We start from the raw sequence: 7076 nt of genomic DNA, 5'->3' as shown, positions 1-7076 counted from the left end.
CTCCCCGCCTGGTATAAATTCAACTTTTGACTTCTAATTTTCTAAAGCAGAATTCTGACTGGAGGACTTTTACTTGAAGTAGCTTTCCATTAATCCTTTAACTAAGCAACAGACCTTTAGTGCTTCTTTTCTCCTGCCTATATAGTGCCTATGGAGGTTGCATAATTCACCATACAGTGTGCATTAAAGAGCGCTACCGTTCCCTAATGTGTTACAGAATAATAGCAGACTATTGGCATGGAAAGCAAGTAAATGTGCTTCTGTTACAGATGCAGAACCACTTTCATCATGCTGGAAAATGTGGGAATTTGTCTTGGTGGCACTCATGTAAAAAGCCGACACGCTAAACAGCTCACAGTTCAGCACAAAAGGAGCACAAACACACACACACACACACACACACACACACACACACACAACCGAGGGGAAACTACAGGACAAGCACATAAGACATCTCTTCTTTTTTTTTTTAGATGGTTAATGGTTAATGCTCCAGCTACGCCCCCCCCCCCCCCAACACACACACACACACACACACACACACACACACACACACACACACACACACACACACCCCTCCCCTAAAGAATGCAACACTGCACGGTTTATCAGACTGGAGCAAAAAAAAGGTAAAGGCATGAGCTAAAAATAACAGGGGGGGGGGGGGGGGGTTCATTCTTCCCCTCCTTCCCTCTTTCTTTCTTTCCTTCCTTCCTTCCTTCCCTCCCTCCTTCCTCCTTTCCTTTCTCTCTTCCTTCTCTCCTTACTTCCTTCCTCTTTTCCTCCTTTCCTTTCTTCCTTCCTCCCTCTCTTTTTGCCTCCCTCCTTACTCCCTTTCTTTCATCCGCATTTCCTCCCTCCCTCCCTCCCTCCCTTCCTTCCTTCCTTCCTTCCTTCCTTCCTTCCTTCCTTCCTCTGTCGTTAATTTTTCCTTGGTTCTTCCCTTCCTTCCCTCTTTCTTTCCTTCCTTGCTTCCTTCCTTCCTCCCTCCCTCCTTACTCCTTTCTCTCTTCCTTCTCTCCTTATTTCCTTCCTCTTTTCCTCCTTTCCTTTCTTCCTTACAACCTCCCTCCCTCCTTTTTACTCACTTCCTTCCTTCCTTCCTCCCTCCCTCCCTCCTTCCCTCCTTAATCCCCTAATCCCTTACTCCCTTCCTTCCTTCCTTCCTTCCATCCTCCTTACTCCCTTCCTTGCTTCCTTCCTTCCTCCCTCCCTCCCTCCCTCCCGCCCTCCTTCCCTCCCATCCCTCCCTCCTTCCCTCCTAAATTCCTTCCTTCCTTCCTTCCATCCTCCTTTCCTCCCTCCTTACTCCCTTCCTTCCTTCCTTCCTTCCTTCACACACAGCACCGAGGGGAAACTACAGGACAAGCACATAAGACGTCTATTTTTTAAAAAATGGTTAATGGTTAATGCTCCAGCTTCGGTTTCCCTCCCTAAAGAATGCAACACTGCACAGTTTATCAGACTGGAGCAACAATGGGAATGGAGAAAAAAAAAAAGGTAAAAGCATGAGCTAAAAATAACAGGGGGGGGAGCAGAAGCGGAGCACGCACCGCCAAAGTGAATCCTACGATGTGATTTTGATAGGCTGATACACAGCGAGGACGACACGCACTGAAAACTACAGCACACAAGTCTTTACTGTAATATTTAGGAGTGCTGAGCTGATTTAGGGTAGATATATAAACCATTTTTAGATATTAAAGGTGCAATGTGTAGAATTTAATAGCATCTAGTTGTAACCATAGACTGTATAAAAGAAATGGACGTAACTTCCGTGACGTCACCCATTGGTTTGTGGACTGCTGCTCGGAAGCCAATAGTTTCGAATCTAGGCAGCGCCATCTTGAAAATTTCAGGTGCATGCTGGGAAAAATAAAAATATGGATTCTACTTGGGCATGAAGCGGGGCCATGGGTGGAGCGGGGAGGTTGCTATGGTTGCAAGGGCTGGATCTTGAGGACATTGGTCAATCAACCTGTCAATCAGGACGTAGCCACGCCCTAATGCATACCCTGCTTTATCATCACATATAAAATCAGGGAGGCCAAAATGTCCCAAATGAACATCATACTGCATTGAAGAAGGCTTTAAACTAGCGATTGAGACCATAAACACATTTTGAAAACGTTTACTGAGGTTAGAAATCAAGTGAGAAGTTGGTGAATTCTCCATTGACTTGTATAGAGACGGTCGCCCCCTGGTGGCCTTTTGATAGAATGCAGCTCTAAGTTACTTCCGCGTTGGCCTCATTTCAGAGGACCGGAACTCCCCGCCTGGTTTTAATATAATATTTTTATGTTTTAATTGGTGCATAATAACCTGAAAATATGATTCATTGTGTTTTTGCTACCTGAAAAGGAGACATTTATATCTACATTACTGCTTTGTTCCACCGCTCTGCTTCTACAGTAGCCCAGAAGAGACAAACTACATATTGGCTCTAGAGAGAGCTTTAAGAGAGAAATCCTTAATGACAAAGAGAAATCATGTTTTTTAGACGTTTCTAAGGGAAGATTTTTGCTGGTTTCAAACTTTACTCTGCTCCTGGGAACACTCAAAGCTTTAGAAAAGGTTTTATACTGTCCTGATCTATGCCTCCTCACAGTTTTATCACAGAGAGTTTCCTCGACTTCTTAGCTTAGGTTTTTGTCTTAAAAAGTTTGTGGTAGATGTTCACATCTGGAGGAGGAAGCAGGTGCTAAATGGACCACATAACATCTGTGAAAGTAAGTAAAGTCTGAACACTGCAGCTCCCAATGCAGGTAGATTTAACAGGATAAGGAAGTGATGTTTTGAGCTTAGTTTTTGGGGGGGGGTTTATCCTTTAAATAAAACAGGTGCACGCCTTTCTAAACTATGTCCAAATCAATTAAAGGTGCTAATCAATCAAAGATAATTAACGTCACAGCAAAGGTCTGAGTAAGCTCTGTAAATGAGAGATTTCACTTTGTCATCATGGATTATTGATTGATGGGCAAAAATGTAATCTACACTTCAAACTGTGCACAAACTAAAAGGGTCTCAATACGGACAGAACTAGCACCTATAGGCATCTTTCTATCCTAATGCTTCCCTTTCTCTCCTGTGCTGTTGATGAAGGTCTTTGGTTTTAGTATTCGTCACTCATCCTGATCAGCTGTCTACCTGATGTCACGCTGGAGGCCGAGGTATAACAGCCATCTGTGAAGCTTTTACAGACCGCTGACAAAGCAAACAGTAAACAACAGTAACAATGCCGCTCTGCAATAAATGCAATAAAACACAACATGATGCTCTGCCACATTTTAGCTTCCTTTACTTACTGTGTTCCTACACTGATGTGGAAAGTGATATCATAGAGAGTCAATCCAAAATGTAATTAAAGACTGTGTAAAGTGAATTCAGACATTTTCTTCTAAACACAATAAATAGGTCATAAATGTATTTCTAAAAAAGGTGTAAAAAGCATTTCAACCATTTAGATTTGAATTGTGGAGCTAGGCTTCACAAACTGTGTTTCAACATTTCTGTGTTCAGGATTTAGTGATTAGCATAAACCCGCCCCTGCTGCTGTAGAGGTATAAATACATTCAGCACACACTACTACTACTACAGTCTACAGTTAGCCAGTTAGCTGAGTTAGCCGCCGAGCTAGCCGCTGAGTTAGCAGCAGAAAGCTCTCAGACGTAGCGTCCATGTTTCTGGTAGAGGTGGTGACTTTGATTGACAGGTGACACTTGGTAGGGGGCGGGGCTTTAGCGTTTGGGAGCAGAGAAAGAGGCTGATTTTTACACGATTTTTTTAATCATTCAAATTTGGCAGGGTGGTTAACAACACACTTTTCTGTGGTATGTCAAACTCAGAACACATATTTATTCTTACTTTACACGGACTTGAACTGTAATATTCTTAAAGACTTTTTGGGTAAACCAGTAAAAAAGAGAGCTGCATTAATCTAATTCAAATACAAACATATATCAGCATTTCAGCATCATTCTGAGTTTAAAAATTGTGTATTTTTGGTCTAATAATCATATTTTAATCATATATTACCTTGTTATGTGGCTAATAAAAGCATGTTCAGAGACTAAAATCACTTCTAGATAAGATCTTATAAATGCTCCAGTTCATTCAAAAGGCACATGTTGAACTGGAAGATAACAAAAACAACACAAATCCCTACAAAATGATCTCCCTGTGTATCACAAGAATACAGAATCTAGCTCTCATTAGACCCTTACACACTGCTCAGGGTCAAATTTGAGGCAGTTGAGAGTTGCATAAACACCATATACACATTTATTTTAGCAGGACTGTTGCTAAAGTGACCCACAGTTTACAGAAACGGAAATAAAATGCATCAGCTGATACACATTTTTTGATCTACAAATGTACAAAATACAAAAAAAACACCATTCAAACATGTTTTTTTATTCTTCATATTCTATAAAATGTTCTTCTGGACCATAAAATAATGATTGTGAGTCTTTTTTCCCCCCATAAATAAATAGAATATACTCTGTTCACTCTCTCACAGCTTCATTAAAGGATGAATTATTTACATTTATAATATACAAATATACATTTATTATTACTGACTGACGTGAAATTTATGCTATAGAGGCTAATTATGAGTCAGAATATGAACAGTATGAAAGGGTTAAAGGGTTAAATTAGGAGGATATGGGGTAATTTTACAGCAAATTGGTGCATGAACGCACACAAAGGGACACGAAGGATGCAGATACGTTTCAAATCTGTACTGTTATTTTTTTAGTTGAGGATGGACGTCGCCATCAGACTGGGATCTCTCTCTCTCTCTCTCTCTCTCTCCCGGCTCGGCTGACGCTGACGTGTTGTGGCGTGCCGAGCTGTGGGAGCAGCCAGCGACGAGGCCGACGGCCAGTTTCGGTCCACGGCACGAGTGAACTCAGCTGCCGACGCCTGCAGCAGCAAATCTCCCTTTCTCCCCTTTCCAAAATACGATCCCACCCCTCTAATCACCAGGCGGGTTAAACAGCAGCCTGCAGTATACACACAGCAGAGAGAGTCATCCCTGCATGCACACTGTGGCTTAAAACTAACCGTATTATATACTGAAACACAGCGTGGAGAGCTGGCTGGCTGGCTGGCTGGCTGGCTGGCTTGTCAGTTTGTCCCCTGGTGGCAAAGTGCAGCGTTGTTGCCAAGGTGATTTACTTTTAAGAGGTCTGACCATTACATTACTGGGTATAAGAATGTCTATAATAAAAAGCCATCTGTGTAATAGTGTAGTTAATTTTTCACTTGCGAGCAGCTGATTACTGTCAGCAGAGGAAGCTAAACAAGCAGCTCGAGTTAAATCAATATGTGATTTTTATAAACTGACCACAGAATCATCAACGTCTGTTTCTTCTTCTTTACCACATTTAGTCTCATTACTGTGAACTGAGCGGGAATAGTTAAAGGCAGCAAATCCAACATAATATAAGAATGTATAAATGGTAAAATCAGCTTTAAAACAAGCTAACTTGGCATTTAGCGTTTAGCATTTAGCATTTAGCACAGTCTGATCTTCAGTACTTTTATAACTCCACAGTCTGATCTGTCAGTGTGTGTAATGTGTGTCTTGTGTCTCGTAACCTACAGAGTGTTATCAGAGACTCAGCAGCTCCTCTCGGCTTTAAGGAGCTTTATAGTTGAGTTTCAGCTCATTGTTTAACTGTCCGGCTGCAACTTTACTGTCTCAGAGCTCTCATAGGGTCATTTTTAACCTTCCTGTCGTCCTCCCGGGTCAAATTGACCCTGTCTGTTTTTACTGTTCCTTCTTTCCTCCCTCCCTCCCTTCCTTCCTTCCTTCCTTCTGTCTGACCTTGTTCCATCCCTCCTTCTCTCGCTCTTTTTCCTCCGTTCCTTTTTTCCTCCCTCCATCCCCTTTTCTTCCCTCTTTCTGTCCTTCCTTCCCTCCTTCCTTCCTTCTCTCTTTCTTTCCTCTCCCTTCCTTCTTTCCTCTGTCCTTCTTTCCTTCCTTCCTCTTTTCCTTTCTCCTTCCCTCCTTCCTTCTTTCCTCCCTCCCTCCCTCCCTCCTACCTTCCTTCCTTCCATCCTTCCTTTCCTCCTTTCCTTCCTCTCTCCCTCCCTTCTTCCCTTCCTTCCTTGACTCGAGGACAACAGGAGGGTTAAAGAAAAAGTTGGGATTAAAGCCCACTGTTCACTACCTGCTCAGCACCAAACAGGCAAACAGACACAGTTATCTGTAGACTAGCTGGTGAACATAGTGGAGCATTTAGATATTTCCCTCAGGAGTTGGTAGAGACTAAAAAACAGAGCTAAAAAAAAGAGTGAATATTGGACTTTACATTCAGCATGTGGACTCCAGATTAATGATAATGTTGATCAGTAACTAGGGCCTTATGATTTCCGATTAAAACAGAATTTATTTTTAACGCGTAATATCGCTGAATTTGACATCATTTGACTGAAATGCTGTTTTCGTGTGGAAGAGGTCAATAAAGACATACATGTTAATTTAACCTGAATCTGTAATGACAGTGTGAGGGGTTGTGATACTCTACGCTGCAGCTGCACCACCTGAGGGATTTCTGACCAGCACTTCCTGTCTTTGACCAGCACTTCCTGTCTTTGACCAGACTAGAAACAGCTCATACCTCAGGAACGGTATGACAGAAAATTTGGTGGTTTCAGTTATCGTGACTTTTTCAAATCGCGGTATACCTTGAACACGGTTATCATCCCATGCCTACATGTCGGTGGTGTGGAACTTCTTCAGAGTAAATCAGGCAGATAAAACACAAGCCATCTGTAATCTATGCAACGAGAGCATCTGCAAAAAGTTTCAACATGACAACATCGATCAGATCGGCGAATTAACCCTAACCCTTTACATCGGTGTGAAGCCTAGTGTTAATGCTTGGCAACCGTGATATTTTACTGATACCTTAGGATAAAAAACAATGTTAGAGTTACCACATCTACATAGAGTATCACATATCAAAATACAGATGGGTAAACCTCAGATACACACCACCACCACCACCAACAGTTTATGCAGAGATGAGACTCAACTCAAGATCCACATTTAAAAAATGCCAAAA

This window comes from Scomber japonicus, chromosome 16 (genome assembly GCF_027409825.1).
Source record: "Scomber japonicus isolate fScoJap1 chromosome 16, fScoJap1.pri, whole genome shotgun sequence".
Classification (NCBI taxonomy): domain Eukaryota; kingdom Metazoa; phylum Chordata; class Actinopteri; order Scombriformes; family Scombridae; genus Scomber; species Scomber japonicus.
The sequence above is the reverse complement of the archived record's forward strand: the minus strand, read 5'-3'. Positions refer to the sequence as shown.